We start from the raw sequence: 20,230 nt of genomic DNA on the forward strand, positions 1-20,230 counted from the left end.
AGTACAGTAAGCAATACTGTCACTGTACTTCATATATATGTGACTGACATGTTTCTATCTATCTAATCTATGTGTGAAGCTCTATTCTTTCTATTCTAAATTGTCGGGTGCCGGCTTATGCCGCTGCTGAATTGCCGGCTTTTCATATATTGTCACAGAAGCGATGCGAACTTCCCAGCTCCGGACACAGCGCAGCGCTTCTGTGACAAGTGAAAGCTGTCGGCACAGAAGCCCTGCGCTGTGTCCGGAGCTGGGAATACGCAGCGATGTGTCAGTTTCAGCACAGAAGCGCTGACTGTCTGGACCTACCGCCGCCGTATTTTAACTCCCTCCACCTTATATTAACTCCGACATGGCAGGGATACGGCCACGGCAGCTTATTAACACCCCCAGAGTATCCCCGCATGTCAATTTCTGAAAGTTCAAAAGCATTACCGGCGTATAAGACGACCCCAGACTAGACAGAAGATTTTTCAGTCTTCAAAAGTCGTCTTATACGCCGGAATATACGGTAATATATGCGGATCTTCCAAGTCTTAGGTTGAAGTCTGGAAGGCTGCTTCTAAGAGACTGGTTCTTCTCCGCGTTGCCAACTGATATATATAGTGATGAGCCATGGAATCCTATCCTGTATTTTGCTCATCTGTATGAGAAGCCAGGCTTTGTGTATACTGAGGTTTGCAATGAGCATAAAAGATTATTTCTTCCTATTCAAACATCAAACAAGCGGCGCACAACAGCCCGGGGGCAATGTGTTTGATTCACAGAGCACAGGTAAAGAACTGCCAGCTCCAAAGAGGTGAACGCACTTCAAAGAGTCACAATGAAATCCCCATAAAAAGAGCTGTCTGCCTGAGCCTAAAACCCTTCTTGTTACTTTAATAAATGAGCCTTTTAGAGATTTAAAAGCCTAAAAAAAAGAACTATTTAGCACTAACTGGGCAGAGGGACGGTTACCAGCTTCAATGATATTACCCCATATTTCTTACAGCTCCAAACGTCACCTAATCTACATATAGATATCACAGTATCCGTGCTATTAAAGGGGATTTTCAGTCAAGTTATAAATATACTAATACAGTTTCATTAGGGCAGGTGTCACCTTAATCAGGTAGCGGCTTGATCTCCCAGGTTCCGGCAGTTTCGCTTTTGGTCAACATGTTTCGGAACATTCGGAACAGTAGTATGTGAAGGGGGCTGGATGATTGGTATTTTTATTAGCCCCCTTCTCTATCATAGTCTACACATAGGCAGAGGGGGAGGATGACTAAGCTATTGAGATAAGCAGTCGGGAGCCTCCTTCACACAATTGCCCTTGTTAATGGTCTGAGGGTACAGCTCCCTGAGGTTTGGGGTAATAGAACTACAGTGGTAAGTGATGTAACAATTAAAATCTGCTTTATGAATATGTTTTTTGTCTTGAATTCTTTTGTATTGCTCTTAAAATACTACTCCAGTGGTTTTGTTTTCCAGCGCTGGAGTGGTGCTAATAATCTAAGTTCCCTGCCCCTAGTGTTATATATACCAGCCGCCGTCTTCATCTGTTCTCAGCGCCGCTCCGGCCTTTTTCCAGCAGTTTGTGACTTGAGGATCGCTTCAGTGTTTGCTGGAGTAACCCGGAAGTCACTACTCAATGTAAGTCTATGAGAGGCAGAACAAAGCTTGTGACGGTTACCTCTGACTTCCGGTCCATCAGAAGTTGCGGTCACAAGATGGCAGCGCGGGACCAGATCAGTGCCGGAAAGGGCTGAAGACAGTGGGTGTTGAGTATAATACTAAAGTCAGGGGGCTTCGATTAGTAGCACCACTTAAGCACTGAAAAAGAAAACGCTACAGTGGTGCTTTAAAGTCAGCTCTTTTACATGTGAGAAGAATATATGATTACATATTAATACAATAATAAATTATCCAGTATCCTGATTGCTAAAATCAGTAAATAGGGGAGACGGTACGTGATGACCCTTGGTTGCATATTTAGAGATCAGTCTTTAAAAAAAATAAAATAAAACAGCAAAACCAGAAACAACCAACGCAGTTTTTTAAAGACAACCGTGAACAGACTGGAAAAGAGTAAAAGTAAAAAAATATCCCAACATCTGGATCATTACCTATAATGACATCATAGAAGTGCGCAGGATGACTTGATTGCACAGCATGTTGCCAGGTCAGATCATCAACAAGCAGGAGACCAAGCAAGGTGGAAACAGAGAAATTATGAGTCCGATTCATCAGGACTAGCGAAGCGTCACTTCATGAATTGTCGCCTCTTCTGGGTAGCAGAAGTAGAGACTGGAAAGCATTTCTGGAGCACAAAACTCTTCCCATTTTGGTGGAACTGATTCAGGCTGCGTGCCCACTATGTGTTCTTCAAGCGTTTCTGCCGCGGAATTTCTGCAGCGAAAACTCTTAAAAAACGCTTGGCAATACATGCCCCATGGTCCCCAATGATAATCCGCATGTGCTGTGCACATGCTGCGGAAATTTCCGCTGAGGATTATCATTGCGAAAAAATACGCAGCATGCCCATTAATTTTGCGGACACGCAGCGTAATTGCCGCCATTGACTTGCATTGATACGCATAATATCAGTGTAAACACATTTGCACATACGGATCTATGCGATTCTATGTGCAGATGGTACCCGGGTTTGGAGAAGAGGAGATTCTCCTCCAGACTCGGGAACCATAGATCCTGTTAAAAAAAAAAGAATTTAAAATAAAAAATAAAGATTATACTTGCCTTCCGATGGCCCCCGGTCTCCATAGAGATGCGTCCGGTCTGTTGTATGTATCGCGGTGGTGTGAAAGGACCTGCCATGACGTCATTTAGTCATGTGACAGGTCACGAGACCGCTGACATCGGCGGTCGCGTGACCTGTCGCATGACTCAATGATGTCACCGCAGGTCCTTTCACACCACCGCAACTGATACCTCCACTGCTTCCAGTGTGTTGTAAGTATAATCTTTATTTTTTATTTTTAACCATTTTTATTCCTTTTTTTTAACTATTACTTAGTCACACTATATAAATCCATGCCGGTTGCATGGATTTATATAGTGTGACCAAGTTGTCAAGCACTTTTCCAAGTGATGCTAAAATCGCTTGGAAAAGCGCTTGATAACCCGCATGCAGAAATGCAAGTGAAGACGCTTGACAAACGCTTCTACCTGGCAGGAAAAACGCATGTAAAATCCGCATGCGTTTTTTCTGCCAGGGAGAAGTGGAAAAAATATGCAGCATTTCTGCATCGTGGGCACTTAGCCTCAAACTGGCATGAAAATGACAAATGTTGCAAAATTTTTACATAACTCCTTGTTTACTGTACACTTACAATTGCTCATTTTGCCTTTACAGCCTAATTATTCTCTGTTCTATGATCTATGTAGAAACAGGAAGTCTATTTTCCCTGCATGAATCATTCCCCTCTTCAACTCCTGACCCAGCTCCTTCTACTTTTGCAGTGACTTATGAGTCATGCAGGGAAAATTGACCTCCTGTTTCTACATAGAGCTTAGAAGGATTCAGCTACTCAGTTTTTAATCACGTGATGTCATAGACCAGGGATGTCCAACTCAAATTCACAGAGGGTCAAAATTAAAAGCCTGGACAAAGTTGTGGGCCAACATTGATATTTATTAAAAAAATGTCTACAATTTAGGAAGTTTTTCCTTATCAAATATAACAATAAACCTTCTAATATGGAAACAAACTTAAAGGAGTTGCCCCACGAACAAAGTACATTTTAATCAATAGATCTTAGAATAGAATATTGGAATAATATGTAAGAGCAATAAAAAGCATAAGGCCCAATGGCCTAATTAAAATATGTAATAACAAAAGATAAAAATCCTTGAACAATACAGATAATAAAGTTTGATGCCAACAAAAGTGCCCCCAATCACAGTATGATACCTCCACAGTGAATTCCTCCACAGTACCCTCCACACACACAGTATGATGACCCTACTGTACCCCCCTCCCTCAATCCCCCCGACAAAGAATGGTGACCCCATCACAGTATGATTCTCCAACTGTAATCCCCATATAGTCGTCCGTACTGTATAATGGCCTCACATATTACTCCATACAATATAATGGCCCCAAACAGTCCTCCATGCTGTATAGTAGCCCCAACAGTCCTCCATACAGAATAATGGCCACAAAAAGCGCTCCATACAGTATAGTGCTCCATACAGTATAATGGCTACACAAAGTGCTCCATACAGTATAAAGGCCCCACTTAGTCCTCCATACAGTATAATGGGGACCTGCATTGCCTTCCATACAGTATAATGGCCCCACATAGTTCTCCATACAGTATAATGGCCAACATAGTCCTCCATACAGTATAATGGCCCACATAGTCCTCCATACAGTATAATGGCCCCACATAGTTATATGAAAAAGTTTGGGCACCCCTATTAATCTTAAGCTTAATGTTTTATAAAAATTGGTGTTTTTGCAACAGCTATTTCAGTTTGATATATGTAATAACTGTTGGACACAGTAATGTTTCTGCCTTGAAATGAGGTTTATTGTACTAACAGAAAATGTGCAATCTGCATTCAAACAAAATTTGACAGGTGCATAAGTATGGGCACCTCACCAGAAAAGTGACATTAATATTTAGTAGATCCTCCTTTTGCAAAAATAACAGCCTCTAGTCGCTTCCTGTAGCTTTTAATGATTTCCTGGATCCTGGATGAAGGTATTTTTGACCATTCCTCTTTACAAAACAATTCCAGTTCAGTTAAGTTTGATGGTCGCCGAGCATGGACAGCCCTCTTCAAATGATCCCACAGAAGTTCAATGATATTCAGGTCTGGGGACTGGGATGGCCATTCCAGAACATTGTAATTGTTCCTCTGCATGAATGCCTGAGTAGATTTGGAGCGGTGTTTTGGATCATTGTCTTGCTGAAAGATCCATCCCCTGCGTAACTTCAACTTTGTCACTGATTCTTGAACATTATTGTCAAGAATCTGCTGATACTGAGTGGAATCCATGCGTCCCTCAATTTTAACAAGATTTCCGGTGCCGGCATTGGCCACACAGCCCCAAAGCATGATGGAACCTCCACCAAATTTTACTGTGGGTAGCAAGTGTTTTTCTTGGAATGCTGTGTTTTTTTGACGCCATGCATAACGCCTTTTTGTATGACCAAACAACTCAATCTTGGTTTCATCAGTCCACAGGACCTTATTCCAAAAAGAAATTGGCTTCTCCAAATGTGCTTTTGCATACCTCAGCCGACTCTGTGGCGTGCTTGCAGAAACGGCTTCTTTCGCATCACTCTCCCATACAGCTTCTCCTTGTGCAAAGTGCGTTGTATAGTTGACCGATGCACAGTGACACCATCTGCAGCAAATTGATGCTGCAGCTCTCTGGAGGTGGTCTGAGGATTGTCCTTGACTGATCTCACCATTCTTCTTCTCTGCCTTTCTGATGTTTTTCTTGGCCTGCCACTTCTGGCCTTAACAAGAACTGTCCCTGTGTTCTTCCATTTCCTTACTATGTTCCTCACAGTGGAAACTGACAGGTTAAATCTCTGAGACAGCTTTTTGTATCCTTCCCCTGAACAACTATGTTGAATAATCTTTGTTTTCAGATCATTTGACAGTTGTTTTGAGGAGCCTATGATGCCACTCTTCAGAGGAGATTCAAACAGGAGAACAACTTGCAAGTGGCCACTTTAAGTAGCTTTTCTCATGATTGCATACACCTGGCTATGAAGTTCAAAGCTCAATGAGGTTACAAAACCAAAAAAAGTGCTTTAGAAAGTCAGTAAAAAGTAGGTAGGAGTATTTAAAACAAGAAAATGATAAGGGTGCCCATACTTATGCACCTGTCAAATTTTGTTTGAATGCAGATTGCACATTTTCTGTTAGTACAATAAACCTCATTTCAAGGCAGAAACATTACTGTGTCCAACAGTTATTACATATATCAAACTGAAATAGCTGCTGCAAAAACACCAATTTTTATAAAACATTAAGCTTAAGATTAATAGGGGTGCCCAAACTTTTTCATATAACTGTAGCCCTCCATACAGTATAATGGGCCCCACATAGCCCTCCATACAGTATAATGGGCCCCACATAGCCCTCCATACAGTATAATGGGCCCCACATAGCCCTCCATACAGTATAATGGGCCCCACATAGCCCTCCATACAGTATAATGGGCCCCACATAGCCCTCCATACAGTATAATGGGCCCCACATAGCCCTCCATACAGTATAATGGGCCCCACATAGCCCTCCATACAGTATAATGGGCCCCACATAGTCCTCCATACAGTATAATGGGCCCCACATAGTCCTCCATACAGTATAATGGGCCCCACATAGCCCTCCATACAGTATAATGGGCAACACATAGCGCTCCATACAGTATAATGGGCAACACATAGCGCTCCATACAGTATAATGGGCAACACATAGCGCTCCATACAGTATAATGGGCAACACATAGCGCTCCATACAGTATAATGGGCAACACATAGCGCTCCATACAGTATAATGGGCCCACATAGTCCTCCATACAGTATAATGGCCCCACATAGTCCTCCATACAGTATAATGGCCCCAACACAGTCCTCCATAAAGTATAATGGCCACAAAAAGCGCTCCATACAGTATAGTGCCCCAAATAGTGCTCCATACAGTATAATGGCTACACAAAGTGCTCCATACAGTATAACGGGCCCCACTTAGTCCTCCATACAGTATAATGGGGTCCTGCATTGCCTTCCATACAGTATAATGGCCACAAAAAGTGCTCCATACAGCATAATGGCCCACACAGTCCTCCATACAGTATAATGGCCCCACATAGTTCTCCATACAGTATAATGGCCCCACATAGTTCTCCATACAGTATAATGGCCCACATAGTTCTCCATACAGTATAATGGCCCACATAGTCCTCCATACAGTATAATGGCCCACATAGTCCTCCATACAGTATAATGGCCCCACATAGTCCTCCATACAGTATAATGGCCCCACATAGTCCACCATACAGTATAATGGCCCCACATAGTCCTCCATACAGTATAATGGCCCCACATAGTCTTCCATACAGTATAATGGCCCCACATAGTCCTTCATACAGTATAACGGGCCCCACATAGTTCTCCATACAGTATAATGGCCCACATAGTCCTCCATACAGTATAATGGCCCACATAGTCCTCCATACAGTATAATGGCCCCACATAGTCCTCCATACAGTATAATGGCCCCACATAGTCCACCATACAGTATAATGGACCCACATAGTCCTCCATACAGTATAATGGCCCCACATAGTCTTCCATACAGTATAATGGCCCCACATAGTCCTCCATACAGTATAACGGGCCCCACATAGTCCACCATACAGTATAATGGCCCCACATAGTCCCCCAGAAATGTATAATGGCCCCACATAGTCCCCCATACAGTATAATTGCCCCACATAGTCCCCCATACACTATAATGCCCCCCCATAGTACTCCATACAGTATAATGCCCCCCAAAAGTGCTCCATACAGTATAATGGTGTTGTGGGCCAAATATACTCACCCTGCGGGCCAATTTGGCCCGTTGGCCGGAGTTTTACATATGTGTCATACACCTAATGGAAAAAAGAAGAATTAGCTGGGTAGAAAAGCGGAATGAGCAATTGTAAGTACACAGTGCTATATAATATGATGATTGAAAACTATTGAGGATAAAAACTTCGATGGGAGTGCTTCTTTAAAGAAAAAAATATATACCGTATCACTTTTTATTTTTAGACATGAATAAATTTTCTCTCTGGCTTTCTCGCTTTTACATTTGATTTGCCTTCAAACATTCCCTTCTCATCACATCAATACTCTTTTTATAATGCTTAAGAAAGGGCTGCAAATCCTGGCAGTAGTAGCCAAGGCTCCTGCAGGTTGATAGACAACAACATGGTGGCTCCAGCTTAGCAAGTGCAAAAACTCCGCAAGTGAAGGAAAGCTGATATACAATACCCGCTGATGCTTTCAAACACCTAAAATCATTTTCTCATCACTGATTTAATACAAGAATTTCCATTCTGAGCCATGCTCTGCTTTAATGACTTTGAGAATGCTTGCTGCGTCAATATGTTTAAAGGCTGAATTTCTGCAAATGTATTATTGTTTAAGAAGTAATTAACTATATAATTATCGAAAGTAAAAATGGAAAAAAATGCACATAGAAGAATCAATGCAATCGACACAGGAGCTATGAAAACCGCACGGGTGTATTCACACAATGAGGACATAGTGTTTTTTTTTTCTTGTCATGCCGCCAAGTACGTATACAACCCAAGTGCTCTACAGCTGGCCATAGACATACGATATCGATCTGCCAACAATCGCTTTTTCACACAGGGCCCTGTAGGTTAGGATTTATTTTTCCCTTAACAATAAAGACTTTCATTTTTAAACTGCATTCTGTGTTTACTTGTGTTACCTTTGTCTAATATTTACAATTTGTGATCTGAAACATTTAAGTGTCACAAAGATGCTAAAGAATAAAAAATCAGGAAGGGGGCAAACACTTTTTCACAGCACTGTAGCTGCCTTCACTAGTTCTTTTGTTTCAGGAGAGGTTTATTCTTAGGCTGTCTTGCCACTATGCGTTTTTCAAGCGTTTTTGATGCAGATTTTCCGCAGCGTAAACGCTTGCAAAACGCTTGGTAATCCGTGCCCCATGATCCCCAATGAAAATCTGCATGTTCTGTGCCCATGCTGCTGAATTTTCCGCAGGGAATTTTCCTTGCGGAAAAATCCGCAGCATGTCCATTATTTGTGCATTTCTGCATGTGGATTTGAGGTCCCAATGGACTTGAAAAACTCAAGTCAAATCCGCATGTAAAAATGCTGCAAAAACGCATGTAAAATCCACAAGCGTTTTTGACTGACAAGACCATGAAGAAACGCTGCAGAAATTTTCTGCATCGTGGGCACATACCCTCATCCTACTTTTCCCTTCTATCTGAGAGCTCTCCTTGAGCTAATAAACACGGATGCTAAGGATTGTGCGTTTCTCTCTCCCTCTTGCAGTCTGAATTGAGTTATCTCCCCTTTGTCACAGCCTGTATGATCCCATCTCCACCTGTAATGCTATGTGCCCACGATGCAGAAATGCTCCGGATTTTTTCCTGAGCAATTCTGCATCTCCCTGGCAGAAAAAACGCATGCGGATTGTACATGCGGATTGTGCATGCGGATTGTGCATGCGGATTGTGCATGCGGATTGTGCATGCGGACTGTGCATACGTTTTTCCTGCCAGGGACATGCGGATGTGAAGCGTTCTTCACTTGCATTTCCGCATGCGGGTTATCAAGCGCTTTCCAAGCAATTTTAGCATCACTTGGAAAGTGCTTGACAACTTGGTCACACTATATAAATCCATGCAACCGGCATGGATTTAGATAGTGTGACCGAAAGAATGGTAAAAATAAATCTATATTTACCTTACGATGGCCCCCGCAGTCTTGCTTCGCTCCATCCTGGCTTTCCGGCAGCTCGCGGTAGACTACACCGAAGGACCTGCCGTCACATGACTTCAGTCCACCGCGAGCTGCCGGCAAGCGAAGACAAGGAGACCGTGGGCCATCAGAAGGTAAATAAAATATTATTTGATTCTTTTTTTTACAGTTACTATGGTACCTGGGTCTGGATGAGAGTCTCCTCTTCTCCAGACCCGGGTACCATCTGCACATTGAAATGCTTGGATTCCGCATGTACATATGCAGTGATGCGGAATCCATGCGTTCCAATGTAAAAAACGTAGCACTTCCACAAAATAATTGGTAGTGCTGCGTTTTTTTCCGCAATAATAATCCACAGCGGAAATTTCGGCAGCATGTGCAGAGCACATGCGGATTATCATTGGGGAACATGGCAGGCCTTCTACCATGTGTTTTTTAAGCGTTTCTGCAGCGTTTTTGCCGCTGCGGAAACGCTTAAAAAAACGCATTGTGGGCACACAGCCTAAGGCTAAGTGCCCACGAAGCAGAAATGCTCCGGATTTTTTCTGCATCTCCCTGGCAGGAAAAACACATGCAGATTTTACATGCGTTTTTTATGGCAGGTAGAAGCGTTTGTCAAGCGTTCTTCACATGCATTTCCGCATGCGGGTTGACAAGCTCTATGTAGAAACAGGAGGTCAATTTTCCCTGCATGACTCATAAGTCACTGCAAAAGTAGAAGGAGCTGGGTCAGGAGTTGAAGAGGGGAATGATTCATGCAGGGAAAATAGACTTCCTGTTTCTACATAGATCATAGAACAGAGAATAATTAGGCTGTAAAGGCAAAATGAGCAATTGTAAGTGTACAGTAAACAAGGAGTTATGTAAAAATTTTGCAACATTTGTCATTTTCATGCCAGTTTGAGGCTAAGTGCCCACGATGCAGAAATGCTGCATATTTTTTCCACTTCTCCCTGGCAGAAAAAACGCATGCGGATTTTACATGCGTTTTTCCTGCCAGGTAGAAGCGTTTGTCAAGCGTCTTCACTTGCATTTCTGCATGCGGGTTATCAAGCGCTTTTCCAAGCGATTTTAGCATCACTTGGAAAGTGCTCGACAACTTGGTCACACTATATAAATCCATGCAACCGGCATGGATTTATATAGTGTGACTAAGTTAATAGTTGGAAAAAAAATAAAATGGTTAAAAAACAACAACAAAAAAAAACCATTATACTCACCTTCTGATGACCCCCAGTCTTCTCTCCGATGCGTACGGTGTCTTGGATGGCTCGCGGTGGTGTAAAAGGACCTTCCATGACGTCATTTAGTCATGTGACATGACTAAATGACGTCATGGAAGGTCCTTTTACACCATCGCGAGCCGCCAGGGAGCCAGGATGTACTGTACAGGAGACCGGGGGACATCAGAAGGTAAGTATAATGTGTTTTTTATTTTAAATTCTTTTTTTCACAGGTACTATGGTACCCGGGTGTGGAGGAGAGTCTCCTCTTCTCCAGACCCGGGTACCATCCGCACACTGAATCGCTTAATATCCGCATGTACACATGTAGGTATCCGCAAAAATAATGGACATGCTGTGGATTTTTCTGGAATGAATCTCCAGCAGAAATTCTCACAGTATGTGCAGAGCACATGCGGATTTTCATTGGGGACCATGGGGCACGTATTACCAAGCGTTTTTTTAAGCGTTTTCGCTGCGGAAATTCCACGACAAAAATGCTTGAAAAACGCATAGTGGGCACGCAGCCTGATCGTCCACCCTGAAAACATGGATGCACGTATCTTATATTTATGCTTGTCAATGATCAAAAAAAGGTAAATTGCTTAAATGCTGTAAAAATAAATATCTCTGGATATGTTTAAAACTGTTAACAGATGATTGTACTAAACAGATGCAAACCATTGTGCATTTGCAGTCAGTGGGTATCAAAGGGATATAAGGTGCAACAAAACAATCACACATTACTGGCAAAAAAACTAAACACAATTTAAAGCTGGTTTCACATGTCCGCATTTTACATGAGACTGTTAGTTCAGGTCAGGAGACCCACATCCGGTCGGGAACTCATGGTCTATATATGGACCATGAAATTCAGATGTGTAAGGCTGGCCTAAGGGAGACCACTCGCATTTTTTGAAAAAAGGCCACTGCAGTTTTTAAAGCATTTTTTTTAATCCAAAGCTAGAAGTGGATACAGCAAGAAGGAAATATACAGGTCTTTGGAGAAAAAACCTAAAAAATTACACTGACTTAAATAAAAAAAGTTGTCTATGAAACCACTAAAAGGCCTAATACACATTTCACAGACTGTAGGATGTCAAACAAAACAGCAGCAACTCTGTGCCACTAAGATGTGGTCAGCCACCCAATGTTTGGAACTATCCCCCCCAGAAGCAATTCTTCTATAGAACATATTGAGTACAGTTATTTTTCTGCTAAAGAAATATACAAGCAATATATATGTATATACACAAGTAACACCCTATGCAACTCTATAGGTAAAAAAAAAAATATTTTAAATTCAAGGCCCCCATAAACATTAGATAGCTGTCGCCGACCGCCATCTTTCCTGACTCTCTCATAAAGGGGTCACATGTGCATATGTTCTCTCATCCAAGAGAATAGGGCCGTTTATGCTCTCAGAGTATAAGCTGAGTGTCAGTTTACTGTGATCCGATTCTCTCACAAAAGATAATCACATCTTCATCATTGTCTGTGGAAATCGAACTACACTCAGATGACATCCGATTGCAGTCCGATGTTTCACATGAATCGATAGACTTGTATGGGTGCACGTGATCCGATCATTGGATGCACCCGCAGATCTGTACTGCCCATAGTATAACATTGGACCGAGTGCTATCCGATAAAACATCGCATAGCACTCGTCCGATATATATGCTTGTGTGAGCGAGCCAAAACTCTGTCTAGGACTCCTGGTCTCAGTATGAGAAAAATGCTGCGAGACCCCTCTTGAAGCAGCTTATCTTATGGAGAACAATAGGATCGGCCATTGGAAATCCAACAGGCCACATCCTTCTCTGCCCTTACATAATCAGTTTAGGGGAGAGTTGGGAGACCCTCATACAGGTTAAACTGTCAGCTAATGTTGACAGGTTTGACAAACTTTAGTCATGCGTGTATGAAGGACTGCTATCCAGCCCGCACTCAGTCACTTTGGCTACTAGGGCTGCGGAGTTCGTAAGCCAAAGTTACGACTCCTCTACTTTCTCACACTATGAATCCTTCACCAGTGTTTAATAATTAGGAATAACAAAATTATTGTAGGAAAATGGTAACATTAGAAAAGTTTAGAGATATCACATAAAATATATTAATATCTCTAAACTTTTCTAAATTCCTATGACAGTTAAAAAAATAAATTCTACAACATCAGAAATGAAGTCTGTAAATTCCTACTGATTGACACCACCCAAAACTATCTCTGCCTCCTACTCCAGTCATGTAATTGCTACCACTTAGGGCAGGTGCAGACAGCTGCATTATCAGTTCAAGTGTGATCCGACAAAACATCAGATTGCTCTCGGACCAATGTTATGCTGTGGGGCCGTGCACATGTCCGATTTTTTTTCTCGGACAGAGTCTGTTAGAGGAAAAAAAAAAATTGTTGCATGCCTGAGTTTGATCCGATATTCGAATTGCACTCGAAAACGCATGTCATTGAGTCCGTGGAAACATTGGACTGCACTTGGATGACATCTGAGTGCAGCCTGGTTTCCACGGACTGACAGAATGAAGAAGATGGATAATTTTTTTTTCTCCATCTTCGCCTCATCCGAGAAAATCTGGAGCACACTCTGTTCACACTGTGTTCAGCATAATTGATCCGATTTTTTCGTCTGCACCTAGCCTTATAAACAGATTAATGTGTCACAGGATCCTCTGTGCTTATTCTTTTTCCGTAGAACATAGAGCATGTCATATAAAATCCTGCCCTAAGGCCACGGCCCCACTATCAGTATTTTTTCTCAGGAGTGGGAGCTAAAACCAGGAGTGGGTGATAAATGCAAAGTTGGTGACTTGTTTCTATTATACCTTTTCTCTGATTGTTCCTCACCTGGTTTTGTCTCCCACTCCTGAGAAAAAATACTGACCGAATACTGACTAAATACTGATAGTGGGGCCGTGGCCTTAACACGAAATCAAGATCAAAACCCCTGAGAAATTACACTCTCCTGTGTACTGGAACCTGCCAAAATAATCAGTATAAAATAAAACAAAAAAATTAATTAGGTCAAGATATGGTTAGATTTCTCAATAATTTTTTAAGAATTTTATACAATGCAACATGTATTTCAACTTCCATTTAACAACCACCTAATTTTCTGACTGTATTTAACAGAACAATACAAACTGCTTCTGATTAAAAAGGTGTGACAGAAATCTGTGGGAGGATAGCACATAAAATACTGAAAACTACCGCATCATAAAAAGAACATCAAATTAATGCAGCGTTCATAATTTACAGGAGAAGATAAATCTAGTCTTGTAATGTCACGTAAGGGTTTAGTCATATGGTCACATTGTAGCTCTCATATATATAGAGAATATACAGTGGACATGAAAAGTCTACACAAATGCCAGGTTTTTGCCATGTGAAAAAAAATACCAAGAAAAATCATTTTAGAACTTTTTCCACCTTTAATGTCACTTATAATCTACAAATACATTGAGAAGCAAAGTGAAATCATTTTTGAGGAGTGGTGGTAGTTGGGGGTTAAAATAAAACAAACTAATATCATATGGTTGCATAAGTGTGAACACCCTCTTATAATTGGGAATGTGGTTGTGTTCAGAAACAGCCAATCACATTTAATCTCATGTTAAATAGGATTATCCTTATATAAAGGTTAGCTGTTCTAGTAAAATTGTCCTGATATTTTCTTAGTTGCATTTTACAGGATAACCTAAGGCGAATAAACAGCTTATAACAAAGCAAAGGGATCTCATTGTTGAAAATGATCAGTCAGAAGAGGGAACAAAAAAAATTCCAAGCCATTAGCTATACCATGGAACACTGTGAAGACTGTCATCAAGAAAGGGCTTAAAGTGAACCTGACAGCTGATAAATGCTGCCCAATCCACGGACAGCATGTATCTGGCACTGGCTATATATATGAACTCAGCCAGGTATGTTTGACTCTGAAACTCTGTGACACTTCAGAGAAAAACATACTTTAAAAGCTACCGGGGACCAAGCCACACTGGAGACTAGTTGGACAGGAGGGTCACCGGCAATATTGATGATTATCAGGGCTGCGGAGTCTGAATAAAAAAGGACTGATTCCGAAAATATATAATAGATTGGGTACAGTTGTTCAATGCAGGATCTGCGGTAATTTTTTTCAGAAGAATTTGAGAAAGTTATGAAATGTCTATTCTGTTCCTGATCTAAGGATCTGGGCTTTTAGTTGAGATGAATCTGTGCTGCACTTTATGTACACGCTCAGTAGTGAGGCAGTGAGATGAATCTGTGCTGCACTTTATGTACATGCTCAGTAGTGAGGCAGTGAGATGAATCTGTGCTGCACTTTATGTACATGCTCAGTAGTGAGGCAGTGAGATGAATCTGTGCTGCTCTTTATGTACATGCTCAGTAGTGAGGCAGTGAGATGAATCTGTGCTGCACTTTATGTACATGCTCAGTAGTGAGGCAGTGAGATGAATCTGTGCTGCACTTTATGTACATGCTCAGTAGTGAGGCAGTGAGATGAATCTGTGCTGCACTTTATGTACATGCTCAGTAGTGAGGCAGTGAGATGAATCTGTGCTGCTCTTTATGTACATGCTCAGTAGTGAGGCAGTGAGATGAATCTGTGCTGCACTTTATGTACATGCTCAGTAGTGAGATGAATCTGTGCTGCACTTTATGTACACGCTCAGTAGTGAGGCAGTGAGATGAATCTGTGCTGCACTTTATGTACATGCTCAGTAGTGAGGCAGTGAGATGAATCTGTGCTGCACTTTATGTACATGCTCAGTAGTGAGGCAGTGAGATGATTCTGTGCTGCACTTTATGTACATGCTCAGTAGTGAGGTAGTGAGATGAATCTGTGCTGCACTTTATGTACACGCTCAGTAGTGAGATGAATCTGTGCTGCACTTTATGTACACGCTCAGTAGTGAGGCAGTGAGATGAATCTGTGCTGCACTTTATGTACATGCTCAGTAGTGAGGCAGTGAGATGAATCTGTGCTGCTCTTTATGTACATGCTCAGTAGTGAGGCAGTGAGATGAATCTGTGCTGCACTTTATGTACATGCTCAGTAGTGAGGCAGTGAGATGAATCTGTGCTGCACTTTATGTACACGCTCAGTAGTGAGGCAGTGAGATGAATCTGTGCTGCACTTTATGTACACGCTCAGTAGTGAGGCAGTGAGATGAATCAGTGCTGCACTTTATGTACACGCTCAGTAGTGAGGCAGTGAGATGAATCAGTGCTGCACTTTATGTACACGCTCAGTAGTGAGGCAGTGAGATGAATCAGTGCTGCACTTTATGTACACGCTCAGTAGTGAGGCAGTGAGATGAATCAGTGCTGCACTTTATGTACACGCTCAGTAGTGAGGCAGTGAGATGAATCAGTGCTGCACTTTATGTACATGCTCAGCAGTGAGATGATTCTGTGCTGCACATTATGTACATGCTCAGCAGTGAGATGATTCTGTGCTGCACTTTATGTACATGCTCAGCAGTGAGATGATTCTGTGCTGCACTTTATGTACATGCTCAGTAGTGAGGCTGTGAGATGAATGTGCTGCACTTTATGTACATGCTCAGCAGTGAGATGAATCTGTGCTGCACTTTATGTACATGCTCAGCAGTGAGATGAATCTGTGCTGCACTTTATGTATACGCTCAGCAGTGAGGCAGTGAGATGAATCTGTGCTGCACTTTATGTACATGCTCAGTAGTGAGATGAATCTGTGCTGCACTTTATGTACACGCTCAGTAGTGAGGCAGTGAGATGAATCAGTGCTGCACTTTATGTACACGCTCAGTAGTGAGGCAGTGAGATGAATCAGTGCTGCACTTTATGTACATGCTCAGCAGTGAGATGATTCTGTGCTGCACATTATGTACATGCTCAGCAGTGAGATGATTCTGTGCTGCACTTTATGTACATGCTCAGCAGTGAGATGATTCTGTGCTGCACTTTATGTACACGCTCAGTAGTGAGGCAGTGAGATGAATCTGTGCTGCACTTTATGTACATGCTCAGTAGTGAGGCAGTGAGATGAATCTGTGCTGCACTTTATGTACATGCTCAGTAGTGAGGCAGTGAGATGAATCTGTGCTGCACTTTATGTACACGCTCAGTAGTGAGGCAGTGAGATGAATCTGTGCTGCACTTTATGTACACGCTCAGTAGTGAGGCAGTGAGATGAATCTGTGCTGCACTTTATGTACACGCTCAGTAGTGAGATGAATCTGTGCTGCACTTTATGTACACGCTCAGTAGTGAGGCAGTGAGATGAATCTGTGCTGCACTTTATGTACACGCTCAGTAGTGAGGCAGTGAGATGAATCTGTGCTGCACTTTATGTACATGCTCAGTAGTGAGGCAGTGAGATGAATCTGTGCTGCACTTTATGTACACGCTCAGTAGTGAGGCAGTGAGATGAATCTGTGCTGCACTTTATGTACATGCTCAGTAGTGAGGCAGTGAGATGAATCTGTGCTGCACTTTATGTACATGCTCAGCAGTGAGATGAATCTGTGCTGCACTTTATGTACACGCTCAGCAGTGAGATGAATCTGTGCTGCACTTTATGTACATGCTCAGTAGTGAGGCAGTGAGATGAATCTGTGCTGCACTTTATGTACATGCTCAGCAGTGAGATGATTCTGTGCTGCACTTTATGTACATGCTCAGCAGTGAGATGATTCTGTGCTGCACTTTATGTACATGCTCAGTAGTGAGGCTGTGAGATGAATGTGCTACACTTTATGTACATGCTCAGCAGTGAGATGAATCTGTGCTGCACTTTATGTACATGCTCAGCAGTGAGATGAATCTGTGTTGCACTTTATGTATACGCTCAGCAGAGATGAATCTGTGCTGCACTTTATGTACATGCTCAGTAGTGAGATGAATCTGTGCTGCACTTTATGTATACGCTCAGCAGTGAGGCAGTGAGATGAATCTGTGCTTCACTTTATGTACATGCTCAGCAGTGAGATGAATATGTGCTGCACTTTATGTATACGCTCAGCAGTGAGATGAATCTGTGCTGCACTTTATGTACATGCTCAGTAGTGAGATGAATCTGTGCTGCACTTTATGTACATGCTCAGTAGTGAGGCAGTGAGATGAATCTGTGCTGCACTTTATGTACATGCTCAGCAGTGAGATGATTCTGTGCTGCACTTTATGTACATGCTCAGCAGTGAGATGATTCTGTGCTGCACTTTATGTACATGCTCAGTAGTGAGGCTGTGAGATGAATGTGCTGCACTTTATGTACATGCTCAGCAGTGAGATGAATATGTGCTGCACTTTATGTATACGCTCAGCAGTGAGATGAATCTGTGCTGCACTTTATGTACATGCTCAGTAGTGAGGCAGTGAGATGAATCTGTGCTGCACTTTATGTACATGCTCAGTAGTGAGGCAGTGAGATGAATCTGTGCTGCACTTTATGTACATGCTCAGCAGTGAGATGATTCTGTGCTGCACTTTATGTACATGCTCAGCAGTGAGATGATTCTGTGCTGCACTTTATGTACATGCTCAGTAGTGAGGCTGTGAGATGAATGTGCTACACTTTATGTACATGCTCAGCAGTGAGATGAATCTGTGCTGCACTTTATGTACATGCTCAGTAGTGAGGCTGTGAGATGAATCTGTGCTGCACTTTATGTATACGCTCAGCAGTGAGATGAATCTGTGCTGCACTTTATGTACATGCTCAGTAGTGAGGTGAATCTGTGCTGCACTTTATGTACATGCTCAGTAGTGAGGCAGTGAGATGAATCTGTGCTGCACTTTATGTACATGCTCAGTAGTGAGGCAGTGAGATGAATCTGTGCTGCACTTTATGTTCATGCTCAGTAGTGAGGCAGTGAGATGAATCTGTGCTGCACTTTATGTATACGCTCAGTAGTGAGGCAGTGAGATGAATCTGTGCTGCACTTTATGTACATGCTCAGTAGTGAGATGAATCTGTGCTGCACTTTATGTACATGCTCAGTAGTGAGGCAGTGAGATGATTATGTGCTGCACTTTATGTACATGCTCAGTAGTGAGGCTGTGAGATGAATGTGCTGCACTTTATGTACATGCTCAGTAGTGAGATGAATCTGTGCTGCACTTTATGTATACGCTCAGCAGTGAGATGAATCTGTGCTGCACTTTATGTACATGCTCAGTAGTGAGATGAATCTGTGCTGCACTTTATGTACATGCTCAGTAGTGAGGCAGTGAGATGAATCTGTGCTGCACTTTATGTACATGCTCAGTAGTGAGGCAGTGAGATGAATCTGTGCTGCACTTTATGTACATGCTCAGCAGTGAGATGAATCTGTGCTGCACTTTATGTATACGCTCAGCAGTGAGGCAGTGAGATGAATCTGTGCTGCACTTTATGTACATGCTCAGTAGTGAGGTGAATCTGTGCTGCACTTTATGTACATGCTCAGTAGTGAGGCAGTGAGATGAATCTGTGCTGCACTTTATGTACACGCTCAGTAGTGAGGCAGTGAGATGAATCTGTGCTGCACTTTATGTACATGCTCAGTAGTGAGGCAGTGAGGTGAATCTGTGCTGCACTTTATGTACATGCTCAGTAGTGAGGCAGTGAGATGAATCTGTGCTGCACTTTATGTACATGCTCAGCAGTGAGATGAATCTGTGCTGCACTTTATGTATACGCTCAGCAGTGAGGCAGTGAGATTAATCTGTGCTTCACTTTATGTACATGCTCAGCAGTGAGATGATTCTGTGCTGCACTTTATGTACATGCTCAGTAGTGAGGCTGTGAGATGAATGTGCTGCACTTTATGTACATGCTCAGCAGTGAGATGAATCTGTGCAGCACTTTATGTACATGCTCAGCAGTGAGATGAATCTGTGCTGCACTTTATGTATACGCTCAGCAGAGAGGCAGTGAGATGAATCTGTGCTGCACTTTATGTACATGCTCAGTAGTGAGATGAATCTGTGCTGCACTTTATGTACATGCTCAGTAGTGAGATGAATCTGTGCTGCACTTTATGTACATGCTCAGTAGTGAGGCAGTGAGATGAATCTGTGCTGCACTTTATGTACATGCTCAGTAGTGAGGCAGTGAGATGAATCTGTGCTGCACTTTATGTACATGCTCAGCAGTGAGATGAATCTGTGCTGCACTTTATGTATACGCTCAGCAGTGAGATGAATCTGTGCTGCACTTTATGTACATGCTCAGTAGTGAGGTGAATCTGTGCTGCACTTTATGTACATGCTCAGTAGTGAGGCAGTGAGATGAATCTGTGCTGCACTTTATGTACACGCTCAGTAGTGAGGCAGTGAGATGAATCTGTGCTGCACTTTATGTACATGCTCAGTAGTGAGGCAGTGAGATGAATCTGTGCTGCACTTTATGTACATGCTCAGTAGTGAGGCAGTGAGATGAATCTGTGCTGCACTTTATGTACATGCTCAGTAGTGAGGCAGTGAGATGAATCTGTGCTGCACTTTATGTACATGCTCAGTAGTGAGGCAGT

At 42.4% G+C, this 20,230-nt stretch overlaps 1 protein-coding gene across 4 annotated transcripts in view; it reads right to left on the minus strand.

The window, feature by feature from the left end:
* WASF1 (WASP family member 1) overlaps positions 1 to 20,230 on the minus strand; it is a 118,526-nt gene that overhangs the window by 77,429 nt on the left and 20,867 nt on the right. Inside the window, exon 2 of one of the 4 annotated variants that reach the window (XM_073675850.1) lies at positions 7,570 to 7,621. The exons of the other annotated variants lie outside the window; for them this stretch is intronic. The gene's annotated coding sequence lies outside the window, so the exon portion shown is untranslated. The remainder of the gene's footprint in view (positions 1 to 7,569; positions 7,622 to 20,230) is intronic. 4 annotated transcript variants of the gene reach the window in all.

This window comes from Phyllobates terribilis, unplaced genomic scaffold (assembly GCF_046119375.1).
Source record: "Phyllobates terribilis strain yellow unplaced genomic scaffold, ASM4611937v1 Scaffold_3__8_contigs__length_932513732, whole genome shotgun sequence".
In the NCBI taxonomy this organism is placed as follows: Eukaryota; Metazoa; Chordata; class Amphibia; order Anura; family Dendrobatidae; genus Phyllobates; species Phyllobates terribilis.